The sequence below is a fragment of the Macrotis lagotis genome, chromosome X (genome assembly GCF_037893015.1).
Source record: "Macrotis lagotis isolate mMagLag1 chromosome X, bilby.v1.9.chrom.fasta, whole genome shotgun sequence".
NCBI lineage: Eukaryota > Metazoa > Chordata > Mammalia > Peramelemorphia > Peramelidae > Macrotis > Macrotis lagotis.
In genome coordinates, this window is record NC_133666.1 from 631,380,722 (window position 1) to 631,392,658 (window position 11,937).

Here is an 11,937-nt window from a genome sequence, read left to right on the forward strand (position 1 = left end):
CTACCCCACATGACCTCTGCCTGAACACTGACATTCAATAATTATATCTATAAAGGAATTTTTCTTTGATGTCCTGAATCTTTATAGTTCCTAAGCAAACCAGAAAAAGAAGTTGTAGGTAAATTAGATTTAATAGCCAGAGATAGGTAACGTGCATGACTCTGACACCTGCTATCAGCTACATGTTAAGATAGGAATTAAGTTTCCTTAATTTTTATGTTAGAGGGAATATTTAGGTAAGAAGAAGAAAGGGAAATTCTTAGGAGAATTACAGTTTCAAGGTCTAGTTTAAGAAAAGGAATATGAGCCAGATAAGTATATCAGGAAGAGGAAAATCTATGGTATAATTGGGGGTATTTTTGGGAAAAATTCATTAGGTTAAGGATGTTTGAGTCATTATTGTAAATGAGAGCAAAAGGTTTAAGACTGTTACAAGCTTAAGTCAATATGATAATTCTCATTGGAAGTTAGCTCATGTAGTAAAATACTTATGGGAGTTATTGTGTTAAAGCAAAATATATATATATATATATATATATATATATATATATATATATATATGCCAATGATAGTAAGTAAGGTAAAATTGAAATTGTAATAAGCTCCAGAATCTCATGATTTTGTGATGGAAAACATGTTTTTGAACTGAGTAAAATGTTAAGCAGTTCCTTTACCAGAAGACAAGGTCTCAGCAAGTCACCTGAGCTGGAGAGGACTTTTTGGAGCAGATTCAGAAGATGCAGAAGGATATCAGGTGTCTCCAGGGAAGAAAAAGAGAAGAGAAACACTGGACCAGCTCATCTCTACCATCTCTTACCTCTGTGTACATTTTTTAGTCAGGGGGTCTGTACCTGTAACATCCCCTTGATTCTCCAAGTGTGACACCCCTACTTATGCCTCTTTCCTTATGGAAAGGAGGAGGAGAGGCAGGGTGAAGATGTTCTCCACTGGGAGAAAAGGAGGTTGAAATTATCGGGTGGCATGATCATATCCTATGTAAGGCTGTATATCTTATCTAGGGAGAGTCGTATCTCTGATTTAGACAACCAGGTATTGGTAATGGTGGGAGCAGAATCTTGCTGACAGAAATCAATGCCCGGTTTTGAGGTGTGGCTAACTGTGGTGGTCCACACCAGTTTGAGAATTGACCTTGGGTGCCAGTCCCCCTGAGTCCAGCCTAGATTCTCAGTTCTTGGTCAGAGATGCATTGTGGCACAGGATTCTAATCCAGAGGAGAGAGACACCAGTAGTATCATGACCTGAGTCAGTCTAGGGTGACTATTGTTTATATTGGTCTGGCCAGGATATTTTCCTGGGAACTAGCTAATGTTTGGACAAGTCCAGAAACAGGGACTGTACAACTTAAAGAGATAGGTGAATTGAGACTCATGTGAGACATAATGATGGTACCTGGATCCCTTGTCAGGATCCATTATGGTAAAGGAAATAACCACTGCATATACCCATTTTCCAAGGGTTGGTTAGGGAATTGTTACCTAGATTTATGGGCCTGCTACCTGGGCACAGGATAGGAATTAGGGCTATGGAACCCCATTTTATATATCCTGATTAGATTCTAAGCTGTAGTGGAAACCATTACCACTTATACAGCTAAGATCTTGGACTTGCTGGCTGTCTAAGCCATGCAAACAAGAGAAAGAGTTATTCATCACAGAGGTGTATTAGACTATCTGTTGATTGGAGAAGTAGTTTGTGATAAATTTAATCTATCAAGTTACTGCCTAAATATAGATGTCAATAGGCAGTAAAGAAGTAAATAAGTAAGTAATAAGAAGTAAAGAAATAAGCAGGGACATCAGAAAGTTGGTAAACCTGAAAAAGAGAATGGGTCCGTGCCTGATAATGAGGAAGTAAGATCTTGATAGAAAAAGTCAGTAGTCATGTCAATAATAAGGATTATGATTTGAAGGAGGAATTATTAGGAAAGTGTGGAAAGCAAAATTGATAAAAAGAAAAAAAAGGGGGAAAATTGTGGGAGAGAATCAAGTATTTTGCTTTCACAAGGTGAAAAAGGGTATTGCCAGAATCTCACAGATGTCTGTGAGGATAATACATTACAAAAATCAGGATATCTGGTCATTGTGGAAACTGAAAAGATGCCAGTCTGTTCTACAAGAAGCTGAAGGATAGACAGAGGGGAAGGTAATTAGAAAGGAATTTGACTAATTTGTGAGCTAAATGAAGGCCCTCACCAGACTTCAAGTTGCCTTTCTAGGAGGGAAGGTGGGGCAGGGAGGGTGAAAGTTCTGAACTAGCTCAAACTGCTACACCTGCTTAATGAGGGAAGGCTGTCATAATAATGTACATTGATGATGAAGATCTATCAGGATTCAGAAGGCAGGAGCAGGGGTCTTCTACTCTATAATTTTGTATGTTATGAGGATTTGGGTTGTCTTGCTAAAATGTCTTGCAAGAGCTGTTAATAACTGGATTAATTCTTTCCACAGTTCAGGAAGCATTGTCTCCTTTCTTTTGCTATTTAGAACCAATTTCTCCTTCCTACAGATCAGGAAAGTAGTAGCAGCAAAGTTTGGAGTGGCTCCGGGCTGCTTGAACTATTTCCTCAGCTCTGCTGTGGGAGGAGAATATGTCAGCCTGCTTATAACAAATAGTATATGCATAATACTATATACTAGACTATGGAAAAGCATAGATATATTCCAGTGGCACAATGCAGTTTCATATATCAATATGCATATCAATACGGCATTCATATCAATGCCACATAATTCAAAACTTGACATTATTGAAGTCCATCAAGGAGAGTTCCTGGGGTTTTTTGGCATAAGAATCCTTTCATTTTTTCTGAATCGTAAGTCTGTCTGTTCACTGCCTGTATAGTTTTGGAATTCTTGCTTCTGCCCTTGGATCTTTTGGAAGACTATCAACAAAATATCTTTAATGCTGTTAAAATCTGGGAATCTTGTTAGTGAGGAAAGGTCTTTGCTCTTGAGATGTAAATAGACCCCTATTTTTTCATGGTATAATGTAAAATTTGTATCCTGATCTCCTCATTTCCAACCCCCAGTCTTTAACACTCTAGCTGATTTGGGTCAAGTAAAGGAGGAGGGAGTTCCCTTTTTGCCCTCAGTGCCCAGATAAGGGGCAAAGCTATAAAACTATGCTGGCCCTGTCAGCTCTCGGACTGTCTTTCCTTATCTTCCTCTCAGTCTCCTCAGTCTGTCTACCAGACCTCCACAACTACCCTTTTGTTATTCATTCTGTCTTAAGTGCTGGTTGGCACTTCCTTTGGGAGGAAAAGTTTCTTTAACCTTTTTACTTTGTTGTATTTCATAATAAAGTTCTGAGCAGTTTTAACATCCCAGAGAGCGCATGTGGATTCATTCGACTTTTCAGTGGCCCCAAATTCCTATGCTTATCTGGTTACCCCAGATCCCAGCGGCAACAATAGGCTCAGGGTTTTCTCATGGTACAACTGGACTGGTCCTAGTTTTCCTGAAGCAGCTTCCTGGCCTGGGGACATAAAAGGTCCTAGATATATGTAGTTGGTAGGTGCCTGAGGCCGTGTGAATCATCACATCTAGAGGAAATACTGACCAGGTGAGTTTTCAGTTGGAAGGAAGCTAAGTACCACTGTATCCTTGTTGTAAATCCTTGCTACCTAAGGGCAAAGTCAGTGGCCCGCAGTGCCCCATCATTTGTATCTGAATTAAGAGGGATCTAGGGTTCGAGTCATTCCTCCAATAGGAGCAAATTCATCAGCCATCTAGTCTGATCTGTAAGACATACCCACCAATCATCCAGCCTTCATTAAAGATTTCCTAGGTGTGGCAGATAGGTGGCACAGTAGGTGCAGCACAGGCCTTGGAGTCAGGAGGACCGCCTCAGGCACTTAAGAATTACCTAGCTGTGTGGCCTTGGGCAAGTCAAATAACTCCATTACCTAGCTAAAAACAAAAAAAACAACAAACAAAAAAGATTTCCTAGGCCAGGAAACCCACCATATCTTGAAATCTTCCTTTTCACTTTTAGATATTTATAATTTTTAAGAACAGTAACAATATTAATAACAGTGCTTTGAAAAGAGTTTTACAAATATTTCATTTGATTCTCACAATAACCCTGGGGAAGCAAAAGCTGTGACAAACCCCATTTTACATATGAGAAAACTGAGGCAAAAATTGTGACCTGCTCAGTGTCACACAGTCAGTGAGTGTCTGAAATCAAATTTGAATTTGGGGCTTCCTGACTCCAGCTCTAGCGCTGTATCTATTATGCCACCTAGTTGCCTATTGAAAGTTTTTCTTAACATCAATAAAATGGATTTGCAATTTCTACTCATCGTTCCTGGTTCTACAATCTAGGGTCAATAGAACAAGTCCAATCCTTTTTTATCCTGCCAGTCTTTAAAATGCTTGAAGACAGCACTCACTCCCAGGGACATTAAGTTTCTGGAGATGAGCCATTTCTTTTCCAGGTTACATTCTCACTTCCTTCAACAAATCTTCATATAACATTTCAAACTGCATAAAAGACCCAACATTTCTGAATTTCTTGCCCCTCCCAGCTTGAGAGAGGTGTGCCACTTATCAAGATGTCTTAATAAAAAAAATCATTTTACTCACTCTGTACTAAGTTTTCATGAGCCATTTATAACACTATAACTGCTATTTTCTTGGAAGGTATACTCCCCTTAATGAAGCCTGGGATTCTTATAGTTTTTTTTTTTGGCTCTCACCCCTTACACTACTGACACGATGAGCTTGCATTCCCCCTAAACTCCCAGACCCTTTTCAGATAAATTCATCATGCTTCTTCAATGTTGAAGTGATTTTTTAAAAATATCCTATAAAAATTATTGAATTCAGGTGGCTAGGTGGCGCAGTGAATAGAGCACTGGCCTTGGAGTCAGGAGTACCTGGGTTCAAATCCGACCTCAGACACTTAATAATTACCTAGCTGTGTGGCCTTGGGCAAGCCACTTAGCCCCATTGCCTTGAAAAATCTAAAAATAAAATTATTGAATTCCTGTCAAGATGCTTTTAATCTTTACTCGGTTACCCAGTATGTCATCTCTCCCAAATTTGTGTCATACTTTGATTAGTGTATCATTTAAGCCTTTATCTTAGGGATACCAGCTGATCCTTAAGAATTTCTGTAACTAGAGTATTATTTTGTTAAGGGGCTGATGCTGTATTGGTCTGTGGTCCTGATCTTGACCTTGTACTTGATTCAGATTGGCTATCATACTCCCTTATGAGTACCCTGGGAATTCTTCCCTTTCCTACACTTAAATAAGGTGATAGGGTATATTTGATTGGGTCCTCTGATTCCTTGGATAGACATTAATACCCAATTATGCCATCATCTTCCAAACTATTCTATAGATCTGGCAATAGCTAAGTGGACTCCTAAGTTTGTTTAGCTTACAGCCTATCACTACTCTTCATTACCTTTTCAAAAAAACCCAAGTGTTCAATAAAGGAGTTTCATGAGGCTCTCTTCCTGCTTTTTATTCACATGTCCCAAGACAGTGCCCACAGACATCTCTGTTTCCTTATGCCAATCTAGATTTGATTTTTTTTTCTTGAATTTCCCCAACAGATTTCAATCTGAGGACTTTTCTATATGTTCCATAGAGTAAGGAATGGGGGAAGGGGTACTTGCTTTATGTTGGGAGCTAGGGTCTCTAAGCTGTTTGACACAGTCACGGCAAGAAGACCCAAGGCAGTCACGCTGCCTGATGGAACATTTCCTTCTTCAATATATATAGGGATTCCATGTATACCCATATTTATAGGTCTATTATTGATTGCAAAACTTACTCATCATAATAGTGGAATGACTATAAAGGAGGGATTTCAGAGAAATTCCTTGAATAAAACAGATTGTGAACTCTGTCCAAATTTAACAGGATTGCCTCTCCCTGAGACATACAAAAGGCTTCAACATTATGAAATCTTTGGAAGACACAGCACTGGAGTTCCAGGGAGACATCAGACTATATACAGGGAAACCAGATACAAGATGGGTCAGATAGAATTCCAGGGAAATTAACAGTTTTGCCCCCCTTACCATACACAGGAATATATGAAAAAGATGGTGAGAGAATAGTTAGTACAGGTAACCAATATGTGAACTCTAACAGCCTTAGTTTATTGGGAAAGAATAAAAAGTTATGGAAACTGTAGCGTCTACCAACAAGGGCTGAAAGGAAAATTGGTTATTGAAGGAGTCAACGGATGGGTGGACAAACATAACTACCCCTCACTATAGGTTGTCGAGGGAGCATATCGAAAAACATTACATACGCGACACAAAAACATAAAAGCATTCCATTAAAAAAATTATATCAAAGATTATTATAAGGAAAGTTCTGTTTAATTAATAACTTTACTATGCAGCAACAAACCAGGCAACAGGCAGGTTGAGGTCATCACAGTCTGAGCAGGGACAAGAAAATTAACTACATGATTGATAGTCACACTTGTAACCACTACACGATCAAACTTGTAACCATATGAACTATATGATTAATGATGAAAACTGTACACTTTAGTAACCAAGGAAATGATTTGTTTGCTTGTTTCATATGATTCTGAGACTATAAAAATAAATCTAAGCAGCTGACAGTCAGTCAACGTGTTCCTGCCTTTACCCACTTGTTGACTCAACTCATTTCACCAACTCTATCCCTCTATCCTATCCAAGGACCCCGCTGAGGCTGGACCCCTGGAGTTTTACTGTTTCTGGCTTACTCTGACATCTTGGCTCTGCCATTGCATAGTATTTTTTTTTTAAGGTCACCAGAAGGGTGGCCTATATTTGATAAAATCACAGATAAATATTTTGATTAAAATAACAGATAAAAATCAACTAGGCAGGCAAACTCTCCCATATATAAAGTTAGACAAAACTTCAGGAATTATCTTGGTTGACGTGCACATTTTACAGATGGGGAAAATGGATACCTAACAAGAAAGAATGGCTAGCTTTAAGGTTACAGAGCCAGGGCTAAAACTTAAGTCTAAAGCTCTTTCTATTAAGTCATGCCACCTTGAAACATTTTTATTGATGTCTTTTGTTTTTTGATAACCTTAATTTTCTAGATATATTCCTTTCCTCCTCCAGCGATATTGCCTGAAAAAGATCAAAACAGAAAACAATAACAGTTGGGGAACTAACATGCCCAAGAGTGACAGTGTTTGCAGTGTTGCACATCCATAGGTCTTGACCTCTGCATGGGGAGGGAGATGTACTTCTATATTTTCTTTAATCAAGCTTGATTATAATATAGTATTCAAATTGTTGCATGTGCTGCCCTTTTTTTCCATTTGTGATGTAGTGATTTTCTCATAGTGCTGCCCTCATCAACTTCATCTCACTCCCCCCCCCCCAAAAAACTACTAACCTTGGACTTCATTCTGGGTGAAAACCCACTTTCCCCTTGTCAGCTGGTAACCAGCTCCACAATTCTTGGCCATCTCCTCCCCCTGCAGTGGCTTACTGTAGATCCACCCAGATTCTAGCTTGTTTGCACTTGTATCCTTAATATTTGGTCACCAGACCCTTCCATGAGGGTGGTGACTTGCACAGTCCTCCACCCTCATTGAAATCAGTTTACATGCATGTCATGGCATCAGCTCCCTGATGTCATGGATCTCTTCAAGATAAATTGCAGCAGCAACTTCAAGCTAGGCACTATGCTAAGTGGTTCCTATTAGCAGGTACTATTACTATTCCCATTTTATAGTTTAAGGAGCTGAGAGCAAACAGAGGTTAAATAACTAACTCTGGGTCACCTAGCTAATAAATACCTGAGGGAAGATTTGAATTCTTCTTGATTCTAGGGCTTTCACTTTAACAACTAAAGTGGTTATCTTTAGTGTTTTTCTTTTTTCTACTTACTTTATTATGTATCAGTTCAGCATAAGTTTTCCCATGCATCTTTCTACTTTTTCCTGTGTTTATTGTTTCATATGGCAAATGGATTTTCCAATATATCTTTGTACCACAATTTATTTAACAATTTCCAAATACATTAGCATCTATTTTGTTTCCTGTCTTTTGATACTAGAAAAGGGTCATTAGAAATATTTGGTGTATGAGGTCTTTCTTTGACTTCCTTTGGGGTTTCTAGATAGCAATAGGATCTCTGAGCCAGAGGATATGGACATTTTTAGCAACTTTGTTAGCATAATTTCCAGAATAATGGAAAAAATTTGTCAGCCTCACTCTCTTAAACAAGGGATAGAAGTGATCATGATAGGAAAAATCAGATAATTTTTATTTCATGAAAATCAAAACAATATGCAACTAGGGAATCTTGGAAAAATTATTTTATAGTAAATATTTCTATAACTTTTTTTTTTTTAGGTTTTTGCAAGGCAAATGGGGTTAAGTGGCTTGCCCAAGGCCACACAGCTAGGTAATTATTAAGTGTCTGAGATCCGATTTGAACCCAGGTACTCCTGACTCCAAGGCCGATGCTTTATCCACTATGCCACCTAGCCACCCCAAAGAAAGGTCACTTGATAGCATTTTTTTTTTTTGCAAGGCAATGGGGTCAAGTGGCTTGCCCAAAGCCACACAGCCAGGTAATTATTAAGTGTCTGAGGCCAGATTTGAACTCAGGTACTCCTGACTCCAGGTCCAGTGCTCTATCCACTGTGCCACCTAGCTGCCCCTTATAACTTCTTGAAACCACAGGTGAGAGCTGAGTGTAGGTAGATACACTAAGGGTGGATGAGTAGCCCTGAAAAGAACTCTTCAGCAAGCCCTCATACTGATTCAGGGAAAAGATGTAGAAAATTATGAATGTAACAGAAACAAAATTTGTAATCTTAAAGGTTGTTAAATTTTGTTAAATTGGGTGGAGGCCTCTCACTCTTGAGATGTAAATGAACTACCATTATTTTATTGTTTAATGTAAAAGTTTTATCCTGATCTCAGGCTTCAATCCTCTACCTAATTCTGAGTCAATAAGGGGGGGGAGGGAATTCACCTTATGCCCTCTGGATAAGGGACAAGACCATAAAAATCTGGGTTGGACCTCGGCTTGGTGCCAGTCTGACTCTCTGGCCCAGTCAACTCTGCTTGGCTGTCCTTTTATTTCTGTCTCTCTCTTTACCTATCACTTTGTTATGTATTATAACTTTTTAATACATTTTAATTTTCTTTCCACTTTTGCTTTCCTGGGTCTGAATAGTGATTCCTCACAGGCAGAATCAAACTCAAACAAGTCAGTGGGAACAATACCAGACTTGCTAGTCCTCCTCTTTGAACATATCCCCCACTCTCTTGATTAAACCCCTTGAAAAAATCATCTCTTTCACTGTCTAAAACTTCTACAATCTGGCTTCTCACAATTCAACAGAAACTACGTCTACAAAGCTAACAATGAGCTCTTAATTGCCAGGTAATAGCCTTTTCTCAATTTTCATCCTTTTTTGTAGCATTTGGGACCACTGATCAGCTTTTCTTACTGGATATTCTTCTCTCCTGTCGCTATTCTCTTCTACCTTTCTGGTCACTTGTTCTTAGTCTCCTTTCCTAGATTTTCATCAATGTCATGCACACTAACTAAGGGCATGCCACAAGGCAATCCTGTGCCCTCTTCTCTTTTCTTTCCTATCAGCCCCCATAGACTCAATTAACATATCTATGCAGATGATTTCCAGATCTAAATACAGTATTCAATTCTAGTCTTTCTGCAGAAGTCCAGATCTCTGCCTGCTTGATCATCACCTCAGGAGTGACCCTGTTCTTTACAGGCTTTATTGACTTTTTTCATCCTGGTAGATAGGTAGCTCTCCCACCACATCCAGGCCATCTGCAGTTGTCCTGATCCATATCTGGCCACTGGACTCACAGGGCTCTGGAAGAGAATGTGAGGCTGCTGACCTTGCACAGCCCTCCATTCACTTGCGTGTCATGATATCACTAAGGATAAAAAAGCAAAACCTCAAAACCATCCACACCACAAGCAGCCAATTGAACAACTCAAATTGAATGTCTCCAAGGTACCACAAATGCAATGAAATTTAAATTCAAAGCAGAACACATTATTCTTTTTTCCAAAATTCATCCCTCTTCAGAATATCACCTTTTCCCCATTCATCCAGGTTCTCAGTATCAGCGTTGCCTTGACTCCCATATTTCCATTTCCATCTTCACATCTCTTGTATTCATCTCATCATTTCCACTCAGCCACCACTCTAGTTCAAGACTTCATCACCCCTTGTATGGAGAGCCTCCTAATCAGTCAGCTAGCCTTAACTCTCCCCACCTTTCTAATCCATTTTCCTGTTGTGCTTCTGATAGTCCAGATGTCAAAACCAAATGTCAATTGCAGTTTCACCCTGAAGCTTTTCTCCCCTTCTAGTGCTTCTAAGCTATGATACACTCTTAGATTCATTTTCTTTTGAATCGTCTCCCTCCTCTCCCCCCATTCTTGCAGAGTAGAGAGTAATCTTTTGCCTCTTTTTGTATCCCCAGCACTTAGTACATTGCTTGGGACATAGAAGGTACTTATTAAATGTTGACTGCTAACTGGTTGGTGGCCCTACTTCCATCTTCTGTACATTTTTTTTTTTTAGGTTTTTGCAAGGCAATAGGGTTAAGTGGTTTGCCCAAGGCCACATAGATAGGTAATTAATTATTAAGTGTCTGAGGCTGGATTTGAACTCAGGTACTCCTGACTCCAGGGCTGGTGCTCTATCCATTGCACCACCTAGAGCTGCCCCAATCTCCTGTACATTTTTAAAAATTAAGTTGGTTGATGAGTTTCTTGTGCATCCACATTATCTCTTGATACAAATCCTTTCCCCCTGCCTCATTGGTAATGGTTTCCTTTTATATTTTCAGAATTTCATTCCTGAGTCTTTTCACCCCCTCGAAGCTTTTGAGATAGAATGGGTTTCTATTTTTCCTCTGAACTCATAGAAAGATGCTTTCTCCCAATCTAGAGTGCACAGCAGACTATTCCCAGTTTTCCTCATCTCTTATCTACTCTAGGATGGAGGGGTCACTTCTCCAACAAGTTCCCATCATTTCCACCCCAGAAGCCGGCCCTTCCTTGTTCCTGAGAATCAGATCCAGAATTGCATTTTCTTGTTGAAGGTTGAAATTGATCCCAACACAAGTCATCAATTGGTTCCAATGAGTTCTCAGCTCAATGGATGGATAAGTGAGGCCCTACCGCTGCCCCAGTGCCTGCCTGGCCAGGATGGGCTTCTCAAACCCTTCCTCCTTAGAGTAGCATCCGGCTCCGGCTGGAGGGAGAGGAGGCTCGCAGCTTGGAACATTACAACTGGAAAGGAATTAGGATGCGGAATGTCAGAGTCGAACAGAATTCGGGGCGGGGGTGCTTTAGGGAGCGGGGGTCTTAGGATGAGGCAGATCAGAGCCGGGTGTAGGCTTTAGGAATCGGAATGTTGGGGGGCCGGGGGGCGCTGAAGACAGAAGCAGGGGAAGGGAATAATTGCCTTCAAACACTGCCCATGCCAGACCTGTCCATAGCTTAGGTCAGAGCTTGGAGGACGGGGGGAGGGGCCCTTGGGACAGATATCAGTTGGGAGGGGGGAAGGGGCTTAGGGTACAGACCCTCCCAGCATGGGGGGATGCTTAGGATAGTATATCAGAGCCAGATGGCGCAGCGGATGGAGCTTGGAGTCAGAAGGCCGGGGGTTCGAGTCTAGCCTCACACACTTGCTGGTGATGTGACCTTGGGCAAGTCACCGCATCCTGGGCCTCCGGCCTCTGGCCCCAGATGGCTCCGGAGGAGGAGAGGCAGGTGCCTTGGCAGTACACGTGCCTGTCATGGCATCACCCCTGATGTCAGGGTCTTCTTCCGGAACCAAGGACCCGACGGGTCGGGGGGCTTCTAGCTCCTCCACGCACCTGGGCCCCGCCTTCCCCGGAGCCACGCCCCCTTCCGGATCCCGGAACAAGCGC

General features: G+C 40.7%; 1 long non-coding RNA gene across 1 annotated transcript; it reads right to left on the minus strand.

Annotated features, from left to right (window-relative positions):
• Window positions 1-6,117: 6,117 nt before the first annotated feature.
• Window positions 6,118-11,927, minus strand: LOC141500568 (uncharacterized). The gene is made up of 2 exons (XR_012471971.1): window positions 11,692-11,927; window positions 6,118-11,293 (listed from the first exon to the last, which is right to left on the minus strand). It is a non-coding gene; the product is annotated as an uncharacterized LOC141500568 (long non-coding RNA).
• Between the last annotated feature and the right edge of the window lie 10 nt (window positions 11,928-11,937).